Source organism: Pan troglodytes, chromosome 1 (assembly GCF_028858775.2).
Source record: "Pan troglodytes isolate AG18354 chromosome 1, NHGRI_mPanTro3-v2.0_pri, whole genome shotgun sequence".
NCBI lineage: Eukaryota > Metazoa > Chordata > Mammalia > Primates > Hominidae > Pan > Pan troglodytes.
The window spans coordinates 78,923,239-78,937,943 of NC_072398.2; the positions used below are offsets into that span (position 1 = coordinate 78,923,239).

The following is a 14,705-nucleotide window of genomic DNA, read 5'->3' on the forward strand; positions in this document are numbered from 1 at the left end:
ATTCTACTGAAGGTACAAAGAAGAGCTGGTACTATTTCTACTAAAACTATCCCAAAAAAATTGAAAAGGAGGGACTCCTCCCTAACTCATTGTATGAGGCCAGCATCATACTGATACCAAAACCTGGTAGAGATACAACAAAAATAGAAAACTCAGGCCAATCATAATGAACATTGATGCAAAAACCCTCAATAAACTGAATTCAGCAGTACATCAAAAAGCTAATCCACCACAATCAAGTAGGCTTCATCCCTGGGATGGAAGGTTGGTTCAACATATGCAAACCAATAAATGTGATTCATCACATAAATAGATCTAAAGACAAAAACCACGTGATTATTTCAATAGATGCAGAAAAGGCTTTCAATAAAATTCAACATCCCTTCATGTTAAAAACTTTCAGCCAGGCGTAGTGACTGGCTGGGTGCAGTGGCTTACACCTGTAATCCCAGCACTTTGGGAGGCCGAGGCAGGCAGATCACTTGAGGTCAGGAGTTTGATACCAGCCTGGCCAACATGGTGATACCCCATCTCTACTAAATATACAAAAATTAGCCAGGTGTAGTGGCGCACACCTGTATTTCCAGCTACTTGGGAGGCTGAGGCAGGATAATCTTTTAAACTTTGGAGATGGAGCCCACAGTGAGCTGTGATCATGCCACTGCACTCCAACCTGGGCAACAAAGAAAGACTCTGGCAAAACAAAACAAAACAAAACAAAAAACCTCTCAATGAACTAGGTATTGAAGGAACATAGCTCAAAATAATAAGACCAATCCATAACCAATATCACAATGAATGGGCAAAAGCTGGAAGCAGTCCTCTTGAAAACTGGCACAGAACAAGGATGCCCTCTCTCACCATTCCTATTCAACATAATATTGAAAGTTCTGGCCAGGACAATCAGGCAAGAGAAAGAAATAAAGTGTATTCATACAGGAAGGGAGGAAGTCGAACTATCTTTGTTTGCAGATGACATGATCCTATATCTAGAAAACCCCCTTGTTTCAGCCTAAAAGCTTCTGAAGCTTCAACAAAGTCTGAGGATACAAAATCAATGTGCAGAAATTACAAGCATTCCTATACACCAACAACAGGCAAGCAGAGTGCCAAATCATGAATGAACTCCCATTCACAATTGCCACAAAAAGAATAAGATGCCTAGGAGTAAAACTGACAAGGGAAACGAAGGACCTCTTCAAGGAGAACTACAAACCACTGCTCAAAGAAATCAGAGGTGACACAAACAAATGGAAAAACATTCCATGCTCATGGATAGGAAAAATCAGTATTGTGAAAACAGCCATACTGCCCAAAGCAATTTATAAATTCAATGTTATTCCCATTAAACTACTGTTGACATTCTTCACAGAATTAGGAAAAACTATTTTAAAATTCATATGAAAATCAAAAAGAGCTTGAATAGCCAAGACAATCCCAAGCAAAAACAACAAAGCTGGAGGCATCACAATATCTGACTTCAAACTATACTACAGGACTACAGTAACCAAAACAGCATGGAACTGGTACAAGAACAGACACATAGAACACTAGAACAAAACCCAGAACCCAAAAATAAGACCACACAGCTGCAACCATCTGATCTTCAACAAACCTGACAAAAACAAGCAATAGGGAAAGGATTTCCTATTTAATAATTGGTGCTGGGAGAACTGGCTAGCCATATGCTGAAAATTAAAACAGGACCCCTTCCTTACATCATATACAAAAATCAACTCAAGATGGATTAAAGACTTAAAGGTAAAATGCAAAACTATAAAAATCCTAGATGAAAATCTAGGCAATGCCATTTAGGACACAGACACAGTCAAAGATTTCATGGTGAAAATGCCAAAAGCAGTTGCAACAAAAGCAAAAATTGACAAATGGAATCTAATTAAACTAAAGAGCTTCTGCACAGCAAAAGAAACTATCATCAGGGTGAAGAGACAACCTACAGAATGGAAGAAAATTTTTGCAATCTATCCATCTGACAAAATCCTAATATCCAGCATCTACAAGGAACTGAAACAAATTTATGAGAAAAAAACAAATAACCCCATTAAAAAGTGGGCAAAGGACACGGACAAACACTTCTCAAAAGAAGACATACATGGGACAAACAAACATGAAAAAAAGCTCAACATCACTGATCATTAGAGAAATGCAAATCAAAACCACAATGAGATACCATCTCATGCCAGTCAGAATGACTATTATTAAAAAGTCAAGGCCGGATACGGTGGCTAACACTTGTAGTCCCAGCACTTTGGGAGGATGAGGTGGGCAGATTGCTTGAGCTCAGAAGTTCGAGACCAGCCTGGGAAACATGTTGAAATTCTGTCTCTACAAAAAATACAAAAATTAGCCAGATATGGTGGCACACATCTATGGTCCCAGCTACTTGGGAGGCTAAGGCAGGAGGATCACTTGAGACCAGGGGGCAGAGGTTGCAGCAAGCCAAGATCATGCCACTGCACCCCGGCCTGAGTGACAGAGTGAGACCCTGTCTCAAAAAAAATGTCAAAAAGCAACAGATACTGGTGGTGAGATTGCAGAAAAAAGGGAATAATTATACATTGTTGGTGAGATTGTAAACTAGTTCAACCATTGTGGAAGACAGTGTGATGATTCCTCAAAGACCTACAGGCAGAAATATTATTTAACCCAGCAATCCCATTACTGGGTATATACCCAAAGGAATATAAATCATTCTATTATAAAGATGCATGCATGTGTATGTTCATTGCAGCACTATTCACAATAGCAAAGATATGGAATCAACCTAAGTGTCCATCAATGATAGACTTGATAAAGAAAATGTGGTACATATACACCATGGAATACTATGCAGCCATAAAAAGAAACAAGATCATGTCCTTTGCAGGGACATGGATGGAATTAGAGGCCATTATCCTCAGCAAACTAACTCAGGAACAGAAAACCAAATACTGCATGCTCTCACTTCTAAGTGGGAGCTGAATGGTGAGAACACATGGACATATGACAGGGAACAATACACGCCAGGGCCTGTCAGAGGGTGTGAAGCCAGGAGGGAGAGCATCAGGAATAATAGCTAATGGATGCTGGACTTAATACCTAGGTGATGGGACACCACCTAGGTGCAGCAAACCACCATGGTACACGTTTACCTATATAATAAACCTGCACATCCTGCACATGTACCCCTGAACTTAAAAAAAAAAAACACCTAAAAATACAAATACCATAAGATCCAGCACTCCAGCTGATAGATATTTATCCAAAGGAAAGAAAAGCAGTATACCAAAGGGATACCTGTACCCCTATGTTTTTTGCAGCATTATTAACAATAGCCAAGATATGTAATCAACCTAATAGTACATCAGTGAATAAATGGTTAAAGAAAATGTGGTATGTACACAATGGAATACTATTTATCCATATTAAAGAATGAAATCCTGTAATTTGCAGCAACCTGGATGGAACTGGAGGTCATTATGTTAAGTGACATAAGCCAAGTACAGAAAGACAGATATTGCATGTTCTCACCTGTATATGGGAGCAAAAAAAAGAAAAAAAGCTGATTTCATAGAGGTAGAGAGTAGAATGAGAGTTACCAGAGGCTGGGAAGGGACTGGGGAGGGAGTGATGAAGGAAGGTTGGTTAATGAGTACAAACATAAAGTTAAATGGAAGGAATAAATTCTAGTGTTCAATAGCACAGGAGAGTGACTATAGTTAATGACAATACATTGTATATTTCAAAATAGCTAGAATGAAAGATTTAAAATATTCCCAACATAAAGAAATGATAAATGATAGAGATGATGGATATCCTAAATACCATTATTGATCATTACACATTGTATACATGTAACAAAATATCACATGTACCACACAAACATGTACAAATATTATGTATTAATAAAAGATAATCAAAATTTAAGAAAAGAAAAAATAATCTGAAGAATATTCTGACATTATAAGTGAGTGGGACAAGAATCTTGTTGGGAGTGGAAGGGGAAAGCCATTACCCTCACTCAGATACACTCAGGAAAATTACTAAATCAAGTTTATGAAGCTCTACTTGCTCATCTACTTCCAAGTTTTTCTCATATACAATCAAATGTTTGAATCCATTTCTTCTTATAACAGAGTCATATAAATAAATTATTATAAATATAGTCTTTTCATGTTTCCCAGACATCATCATATTGGTGGTGTTTATTTTGAGAGTACAGACTTTTATATCAGCAGCACTGGGATCCAATTTGTGATTGGTCCTTTAACCAGTCACATGACCTTGGGCTATTCCCTTAAACTCTCTAAGGCTCAGTTTCTATACTTATAAAGTGCAAACACCTATCTCACAGGGCTGTTGAAAGAATTAAGTAAAATCACAGATGTAAAGAACTTAGCATTCACTGAGTGCTTATTACTATTATTTTCCCACCATTTGAAAGGAAATTCCAAAGGGCTGAGGTGAGGAAGAGACAGAAAAGTTCTCCTCATGTACTTTCTGATCCAAGGAAAGGCCAAACAGTATCTCGGAGATAAACTTACATTTCATTTCAATAAACGGATATGTTAATTTGCTCACCCATTGTAGTAATTTCACTATGTATACCAAAATAGCATGGTGTTCACCTTAAATCATACGATTTTTAAAAAGAAAGAAATAGTGGATAGACTCAGAGCAATACTCAGAAAGGCCTACTGAATAGGACTCAAAACGTCACTAGATATTTCATTGTTTGATGGGCCTGGTTCTCATAATTTAAATTTCCATTCTAACAATAGATATTGTCAGAGAACATTTGGTAGACACAGAGGGTCTGTCTGCCACATTACTTTTTCCCTCTTGACAAATATTCCTAGAGGCGGTGAGAATCAGACATTCTTCCAGGACATCCTTTCGTTCTTCTTGCAATAACCCAAATCCTTTCTGTACACGTATTTAACCCAACGGTGCAGGAAAATTGCAGCCTTCTTATTCTTGCTAAGGTTCCAAATGCAGGTGTGAACTGACTTCCCAAGAAAGTCTTCTAAAGAATTCCTCTCAAGAGACTGCTTAAGTATATCTCTAGGGCATAGCATGGACATATTACATGTATTTAAATTTTCTTATTGTTTTCTGATCTTAGTCACTGAAGACAACGAAGACTATGAAGACACTCAGGCACTGAAGATAATTTTGGAGTGCCTTCCCAGCTTGCCTCCTCCTTTAACTGTGCTCCTCACCTATAGCTCATAGCTGTGTTACCAGAAAGGGGTCTCAAACCAGACCCCAACAGAGGGTTCTTGGATCTCACACACAAAAAAAGAATTCGAGGAGAGTCCATAGAGTAAGTTGAAAATGAGTTTATTAAAAAAGCAAAGCAATAAAGCATGGCTATTCCATAGGCAGAGCAGCCCCCAAGGGCTCCTGGTTGCCCATTTTTATGATTATTTCTTTATTATATGCTAAATAAGGGGTGGATTTTTCATGCCTCCCCTTTTTAGACCATAGAGGGTGACTTCTTGACGCTGCCATGGCATTTGTAAACTGTCATGGTGCTGGTGGGAGCATAGCAGTGAGGAAAACCAGAGGTCACTCTCATTGCCATCTTGATTTTTGGTGGGTTTTAGCCAGCTTCCTTACTGCAACCTGTTTTATCAGCAACGTCTTTATGACCTGTATTTTGTGCTGACCTCCTATTTCGTCCTGTGACTGGGAATGCCTTAACTGCTTGGGAATGCAGCCAGTAGGTCTCAGCAATATTTTGCCCAGCTCCTATTCAAGATGGAGTTGCTTTGGTTCAAAGGCCTCTGAGAGTGGGGGGTGGACAGAAAGAGAGAGACACAACCATATTGCACAATGTGACCTTACTCCCTGGCCACAGTTGATTGATAGGAGAAGAAGTGAGACTCTGCCAGAACAGTTGGTGACCATTCTCAGTGAAATGGGAATTGAAAGCAAGGGCAAGGGCTACCAAGACAGAGATAGTCCATCACTCCATCATTCGTTCCCTGTGGCTGAATATAGAACATGCAAACTGGGAAGCTGAGGGTGCCCATGTTTTCTGTTATGTGGACTAGGGAGCAGAGAATGCCACCCACAAGAAAAGAGAAAACTCAAGCATATGTTCAGAGCAAAGCAAAGCTTGAATAGAAGAGTCTATTTCCTGGTTTCCAGCAGCTTTCTCATCTCTGGTCGCATCCCAAGGTCTGGCTGCATTCTTGCCACTGAGTTTTATATCACCCTTGCATCCATATAATAAACATTCCCCTTTTCACCTAGCTCAACCTGCGATCCAATCATTGATGTAATTGATATACTGAGCTTCAGTCATCTTTTCCCAGCACCTTGATTTTTTTTGTTGTTGTTGTTCTGAATGTATTATCTGACTCTTCTATCTTCTGTTTCCCTTAGAGTGCTCTGGCCCTACATTTTGTACACAGGGAGGTATGTTTCCCTACTTAGGGGCCACATATGACTAGACTACCTTACCTGCACTTATATTGCCAGTTTGCTTACATCTAACATGGACTCTTTCCTTTCTAGGGAAGTGCTTATTACCCCATTCCTTAATTTCCATAGAGAGGCAAAGATTTCCATTCCACTTCCAGGAGAGATCAGTAAGGGAAGAGGGGACATTTCTGTCCCTTTTCTATATCTTACTCATTCCTTCCCACAGTCAAAGTAGTGCTCCTCTCATTAGGATTTGGAAAAGTGATTAGACTCACAAAGCAAGCTGTGGTCTTTTTGCTTGCTCCTGTTTCACTGTGGAAAGAAAGCATAAAGATGTGGCAATCATTTTCTCCTTTCCTGTCAGGGCCATCCATTCTCCCTGGATCAAGGGAGATTGCAGATCTCTTTGTATCTGTCTTGGCAAATATTAACCCATCACACTAGACTATTTTGTTTTGGAGAGGGGATGGGGTGCAGCAGACAGGCAGGGGTAATCATATCCCAAGATCTAGACTTGTGAGGTAGGAAGAGGTAGGATGTGGGAGGAAGAAAGTTTGGAATGCAGATCCAAGATGCATTCTCCAACTTTGCTTTATATATAGTAAAGTAATATGTGATCCTTGGTCCTCAAGTCTATTTCTAAATTGACTAAATCATTTAGATAAAAGAATACGATTGGTCTCTTGGAATCCTCACCAGTGTTGAAAATATCTCTTGGAATCCTCACCAGTGTTGAAGATACTTTAAGGAATGTCTAGTTGCGTGAAATAAATAAACATCTATCTAGAGAATAAGGTGTATGCCTTAGGGCTCTGCGATGTTATTGCCTATTAAAAGATGTATAATCTGTCAGTCCATCTTAGTTGTTCTCCTTTATTCCCTAAACTAGTAAAAGGTAATATATTTTACCCAGTGGCTATAGTCAAAAACCTTCAAATCTTCCTTGATTCCCTTCTTTGCCTCACTAACCACATTCAAACAATCACCAGCTCCTGTTGATTTTCCCTTCCCAATGTTTCCTCTATCCCTTGAACAGCCTAAGTTCAAACCCTTCTACCTGTAGTTTTCATTATTGCTGTAGCTTTCTAGTTGCCTTCTTTGCCTCTACCTCTCTTTCTACATTGTAGCAAGATTTATTTTTGTGAAATAATCTGATGAGATCAGTGCCCTGACTAAAAACCTTAGGTAGTCTCTTTGCACAATCTGCCCCAACCTAGCTAGTCTCAGAAACTTCGTTTTCTTCCATCTTGCTTTACCATGTCCAGATCTCTCTACATCTGTAACCACCATGCTCCCACTTGATAATGCAGCCATGTGGATATATTCACCATATCTTAAATTACATGTCTTTTCACATGCAATTAAATGCCCAATGATTTCCCTATGCCTGAAATATTCTTTCCCCAGACTCTATCTCCCTTATCCACTTATCCTTGGAGTCCCATGTAAAAATTTAAATCATATGTGCAGTAGGTTCACATTTGCTCCTCATTGCTATTTCCAAACTATTCTCTTTCTTTCTCTCCTCACTAAGTACTCTAGGGGTTAATCTCATATAAATCATATTACCCATTATCCCTCATTGTTTATGTCACCAACCAGCCCCCAGGTAATACCCCTTTATTTCCCACTGATTTTAATGCTTGGTTCACTTTCACCCTATCCAATACCACTTATGTCTTGATTCTTGGATGATTGCAATACACCCATTAGAGATTTCGTCTAACACTCTACCCTCTCAGTTTGCTAAACTCCTCTTTTTCAGTGATCCGACCCTCATACTACCTCAGCCATATGTTTATATGTTTAGAACCCTAGACCTTCTCATCACCAATAATCCCTGTATAATCTCAATTTAGTTTATCCCATTCTCTGACCATAACTTCCATCTATCACTTTATTCCCTCTAATTCCTCAATTCCAATTTCACCAGGATCTCCAATCCATTCCTCTTTCTGTCTTTTCACTGTTTGTAACCTCATTAATATCCTCTCTTTCATACTTACTCATCTTAAATTCCATGGTTAATTAACATATTCACTCATTTGTATACACTCTCAATTCCTTGTCCCTGCTATACGCACTTGAAAAATTCACAACCCTGCTTAAATTTATCATTGTGCCTACAACCATGCAAAAGAATGAGCTGAAGACAAATGCACAAGATTATGAACCTTAAGTTAGCCTGTCTGCTGCTTGATGATCATACTATACTTTTCCAATCCATTCATTCTACCGTATACTTGATGGCTATTTTGTTCTTTCTCCTCTCTTCTCAAACCCACAATACACCATCTCAATCTTTACTCTCAGATAATGATCTTTTTTTTTCTACTTCACTTAGAAAATTAAAGCAGTAAAAAAAGATTTCCATAGACTCCCACCACCCCCTCCAGAATCTGCACACATAAACTCCCACCTGCTTCTAGGGAGGATTTATTTATCCATGCTCCTATTTAAAATTCAATCCTCCCATTTGCAAACCAGATTCTATCTTGTCTTAACTACTCAATGACATTACTCTAGCAATTCCTTTCTTAAATCATTAATTTCTCCATCTCTATCAAATCTTTCCCATCAAAATACATACACACGATTAAATTATTTCTTCCACCTTCCCCTCAAACTATAAGAACCCTAGAAGAAAACCTACTAGGAAATACCACTCTGGACATTGGCCTTGGAAATAATTTATGACTAAGTCCTCAAAAGCAATTGCAACAAAAACAAAATTTGACAAGTGGGACCTAATTAAACTAAAGAGCTTCTGCATAGCCAAAGAAACCATTAACAAAATAAACAGACAACCTACAGAATGAGTGAAAACATTCACAATATGCATATGATGAAGTTCTAATATCCAGGATCTACAAGGAACTTAAACAATTCAATAAGCAAAAAATAAATAACCTCATTAAAAAGTGGGCAAAAGACATGAACAGACACTTCTCAAAAGAAAACAAACCAACAAACATCAAAAAAATGCTCAACATCACTAATCATCAGAGAAACGCAAGTCAATGCCACAATGAGATACCATCTGACACCAGATAGAATGAATGGCTGTTATTAAAAAGTCAAAAAACGACAGACACTAATGAGGCTGCAGAGAAAAAGGAATGCTTATACACTGCTGGAAATAATGTAAATTAGTTCAGCCACTGTGGAAAGAAGTTTGGAAATTTCTCAAAGAACTTAAAATGAAACAACCGTTCCACCCAATAATCCCATTACTGGCTATATACCCAAAGGAAAATAAATCATTCTACCAAAAACACACATGCATGTGTATGTTCATTGCAGCAATATTCACAATAGCAAAGACATGGAATCAACCTAGGTGTCCATCAATAGTGGATTGGATAAATAAAATGTGGTACATATACACCATCAAATAATACATGGTCATAAAAAAGAATGAACTTATGTCCTTTGCTGCAACATGGATGCAGCTGGAGGCCATCATCCTAAGTGAATTAATTCAGGAACAGAAAAACAAATACCACATGTTCTCACTTGTAAGTGAAAGCTATGCATTGGGTGGTCATAGACATAAAGATGGCAACAGTAGACACTGGGGACTCCTAGGGTGGAAAGAAGAGAGGTAGGCAAGGGTCAAAAACCTATTGAGTACTATGCTCACTACCTGGGTGACAGAATCAATCATACCCCAAATGTCAGCATCACTCAATATATCCATATAACAAACCCGCACATATACCCCTGAATCTAAAATAAAAGTTGAAATTATATGAAAAATTATTTCTTCCATCTTAAAAACAAGAATCTTTCTCTTAATCCTACTTCCCTTGCCTGAAATGGCCTTATTCTTTTGCAAATTTGTCTCCCTTTCCAGCAAAAACTCCTTGAAAGAGTTTTCTGTACTCCTTCTCTCTAATTCTTCTCTTTCCAAACTTAATTATATCTATTCCAATCCAATTTTTGGTCCTACCTAGTCTACCAAAATTGCAATAGTCAATTATCAGTTCTCTTCTTATTTGACTTATCAGAAATATTTGATATATTTGATTCCTCTGTCCTCCTGGATAAACTTTCTTCATTTGGCTTCCAGAACACCCTACTCTTGATTTAATTTACTGGTCTACTTTATTGGTCATTCCTCCTTAGTATCCTTTAATGGTTTTTCCTTTTCTTCCCAAACTTCATGATTATGAGTTCTAGGATTCATCCTTTGTTCTTTTCTCTGTGTTTACTCATTCCTTTGGTAATCTCATCCAGAATCATGACCTTAAATATCAACTCTATGCTGATGGCTCCCAATATTCCATCTTCAGCCTAGTAGTCTCTTCTGAACTTAGATTTGCATATTCAATTGGCTCCTCAACATTTTCACTTGGTGTCATCCCAACACTCACCAACGTTGAGTTTAAGCTGCTCTAATTCTTGATCTTCTTTCACCATGAAAACTGTTTTACCACCAACTTCCCCCATCTCAAATGATAGAAACTATGTTCTCCTGGTAGTTCAGGCCAAACATTTGACACTCATCTTTGACTTTTCCTTTATTACACCCTCCCACCCAATCATTCAGCAAATCTAGTTGGTTTTAATTTTGCATATATGCAGAACCCAAACACTTCTCACTACTTTCAGTGGTACACCCTGGTCTGAGCCACCATCACCTCTCTCCTGAAATGCAGCAATATTCTAACATAGGGGACAGCAACGTTTTTCATAGGGAGTGATACAGTAAGTATTTCTTCGTTTCATGGGCCATACAGTCCTTGTGGCAACTACTCACCTCTATTACGGTAATGCAAATGGGCCTGGCTATGTCCCAGTAAAAGTTTATTTACAAAAAGCAATAAGCCAGATTTGGATCATGAACCACAGTTTACCAAGTCCTGGTCTAACTGGTCTCCTTGCTTCTATTCTTACCCCAGTCATCATTTCTTGACACAGAAGCGAGGAATCTTTTTAAGACACAAGTCATATGTCACTTCTCTGCAATGCTCCCCTTCTCAGAATAAAAGTGAAAGTCGTTTCAATGACCTACAAGATCCTACATAATCTTGCCCCAGTCATATCCTTGAACCTCATATATGACTACACTCTCTCCCTCATTCACTGTTGCAGCTGCACTGACCTCTTGCTGTCTCTCAAATGGGCCAGGTACACTTAAGACTTAGGGCTTTGCACTAGCTGTTCCCTTTTTCCCCACATATCAACATGGCTTATGCCCTCATCTTTGCATTTTTTTTCTCAAATGCCACCTCTTCAATGAAGCCAATACCAACAACTCTTTGAAGTTACAAACATCCCCCCATGAATTTCAATCCCCCTCTTCTACTCTATTCCCCCCATCACCACTTTCTAACATAAAAATAATTTACTTATTTATATTTATGACCTCTCCACCTCTCCTAGAGTATAAGCTCTACAAGGCCAGGGACCTTGGTTTTATTCCTTGATGTAGCCTGAGATCCTTGAGCAGTGCCTGGCACATGGTAGGCATTAAAAAATGTGTTGAGTCTGGGCACGATAGCTCATGCCTGTAATCCCAGCACTTTGGGAAGCCGAGGCAGGTGGATCACTTGAGCTCAGGAGTTTGACACCAGCCTGGGCACATGGCGAAACCCCGTCTCTACTAAAAATACAAAAAATTAGCCACATGCCTGTAATCCCAGCTACTTGGGAGGCTGGGGCACGAGAATCACTTGAACGTGGGAGGCGGAGGTTGCAGTGAGCCAAGATCATGTCACCGCACTCCAGCCTGGGCGACAGAGCAAGACTCTGTCTCAAAAAAACAAAACAAAACAAAACCAAAAAATGTGTTGAATGAATGAATCTCTGTAACCTCCCTCAAATCCCAGAGATGGAGTTACTCTTTTACCTATTTTTTTTAACTTTTTGTACATACCACTCATTTAGTCCATTTTATCCTGAATTATTACTATCATTTATGTATCTATATGTCCCATTACTGACCCATGATCTTTTAAGACATTTTCTATATGTTTATTTGCTGAAACTAATACAGTGTCTGTCATGCAACAAAAGGTCAAATTGTGCCAACTTAATGAATGTACAAAGGTGCCATATACACGTAGTTCTCCGACACCAAATTACTAGTTCTGGAAGTCAGCTATTGTTTTAAAAGTCTCTCTTCAACCCCCACTCTAAATACATGTATACTCACACTCCACTAATAGAGATAATTTAAAACTATTTTTCACATATTTGCTTAATTAGCTTGCAGTGACCTCTGCAAAAACACTGGCCTCTGATGATTATAAGAGGTAGTTTTTTGGCATGGACACCAAAGCATCAAAGAGTCAGCTGGAACTAAGGAAAGCAATAACACGACTGGTTTTAATTACTCATGACAGGCAGCTGAAGATATCTGACACAGGCCTTCTCTCCAATACATCACTCAAAACAGGCCAGTTACAGGAAATAGTGGAGAGAAAAAAAAAATAAAGATGGGGCCAAAATGTGTCCATAATACAAAGCAGATCATCTTTCACATGGATGAGCTTATTCACTTTGTTTTATATTTTTATGATGGGCTCAAATCTATAAAACTGCTGATGATTTAAGACTTTGCATGCTTCTATGCCAGTGCTTAGGAGTGGTGGCTCAGGTTCTCGAAAAGAGAGGTAGATGAAGAGCGCACCCATTCATGAATCACTATATAAATCAAGAGGTCCTCCAAAGTTCATCTAGGATTGCAGGCATGTTTGCAATTAGCTCATCTGTGACATCAGGTGAGCACCTTCTAATCAACATTCACAGAAGGATTAACGTCATCTATAACCTAGTTAGTTTCTTCTGACCTCTTGCATAGCAGGAAATGAGTGAGGATTTTGTTACTAATATAACCTACTCACGATTTCAACATATCTCTCTTATCAAGTGTACACACTCACCTAATGAAACTATGGACGTCAGATTGCTCATATCCTCGGATTGTCTCCTCTTAAAAAAAAAAAGAGAGGGCCGGGCACGGTGGCTCAGACCTGTAATCCCAGCACTTTGGGAGGCCGAGGTGGGCAGATCACCCTAGATTGGGAGTTTGAGACCAGCCTGACCAACATGGAGAAACAGTGTCTCTACTAAAAATACAAAATTAGCCGGACGTGGTGGCACATGCCTGTAATCCCAGCTACTCGGGAAGCTGAGGCGGGAGAATCACTTGAACCCAGGCGGCCGAGGTTGCGGTGAGCCGAGATCGCGCCATTGCACTGCAGCCTGGGCAACAAGAGTGAAACTCCGTCTCAAAAAAAAAAAAGAGAGAGAGAGAATGAGATTTCATAACTAGACAGGATTTTACCTCAGGATCCAGTCTTGCTACAGTCTTCTCCCAGATGCTTGCCTGATCCCAGTGTGCACCGAGCTTCTTGTTTCTGTGCACTTCCTGATTCTTGCCGCTTGCATTGTACTGTTTTGACCAGTCTTGCAAACCGTAGTTCTCATGGAACTTAAAAAGGCCTTCGTTTTTCCTGCTGCTTTATTCTAATTCCTGTTTGATGCCTTCAGAAATCAAGATTATCCCAAGTCTTTCTACTTTTTTATCACCTTGCATTATATCAGCAAAGCTTTTGAGTCCCTGAAGTGTACTAGGGCCCGTAATAGAGACTGAGACTCTAACCGTGAATACTCCCATCAGGGAGCTCAGAATTTAATAGAGGAAATGGCAAGTAAACAGACGATTATGAAGTCACGGAAGTGCTGTGATATGGTAAGCAGAAGGGATCCCAGAATAGGGGTACTTAGCCCAGCACCTGGGGAGTAAGGGAAGCTTTACTAGAGTCAGCAACATCTAAGTGGTGTGGGCCTGACAAAAATAAAATAAAATATATATGCCAAGGAAGTAACATGTAAAAATGCCACAAGTTATGGCTCCCTAAGGGACCTAAAAGTACTTAAGTACAGCTGCTGGAGTGGAGAGGGAAGTCAGGGCCAAATCACAAAAGGCTTTATATGCCATTCTAAGGAGATAGAAATTCATCCTCTTGGTGGTGGAGAGTCATTGAAAGTTTACCATTAAGATGATGCTAGCCTCATAGAATGAGTTGGGAAGGAGTCCTTTCTGCTCAATTTTTTAGAACAGTTTCTGTAGGAATGGTACCAGCTCTTCTTTGCACATCTAATAGAATTCAGCTGTGAGTCCTTCAGGTCCTGGCCTTTTTTGGTTGGTAGGCTATTTATTACTGATTGAATTTCGGAGCTCATGATTGGTCTGTTCAGGGAATCAATTTCTTCCTTGCTCAGTCTTGGGAGGGTGTATGTGTCCAGGAATTTATTCATCT

At 39.2% G+C, this 14,705-nt stretch overlaps 1 long non-coding RNA gene across 1 annotated transcript in view; it reads right to left on the reverse strand.

The window, feature by feature from the left end:
* Positions 1-13,835, reverse strand: part of LOC107969228 (uncharacterized) — a 67,342-nt gene extending 53,507 nt beyond the window's left edge. The window contains exon 1 of the long non-coding RNA XR_010151834.1: positions 13,727-13,835. This is a non-coding gene — a long non-coding RNA (uncharacterized LOC107969228). The remainder of the gene's footprint in view (positions 1-13,726) is intronic.
* Between the last annotated feature and the right edge of the window lie 870 nt (positions 13,836-14,705).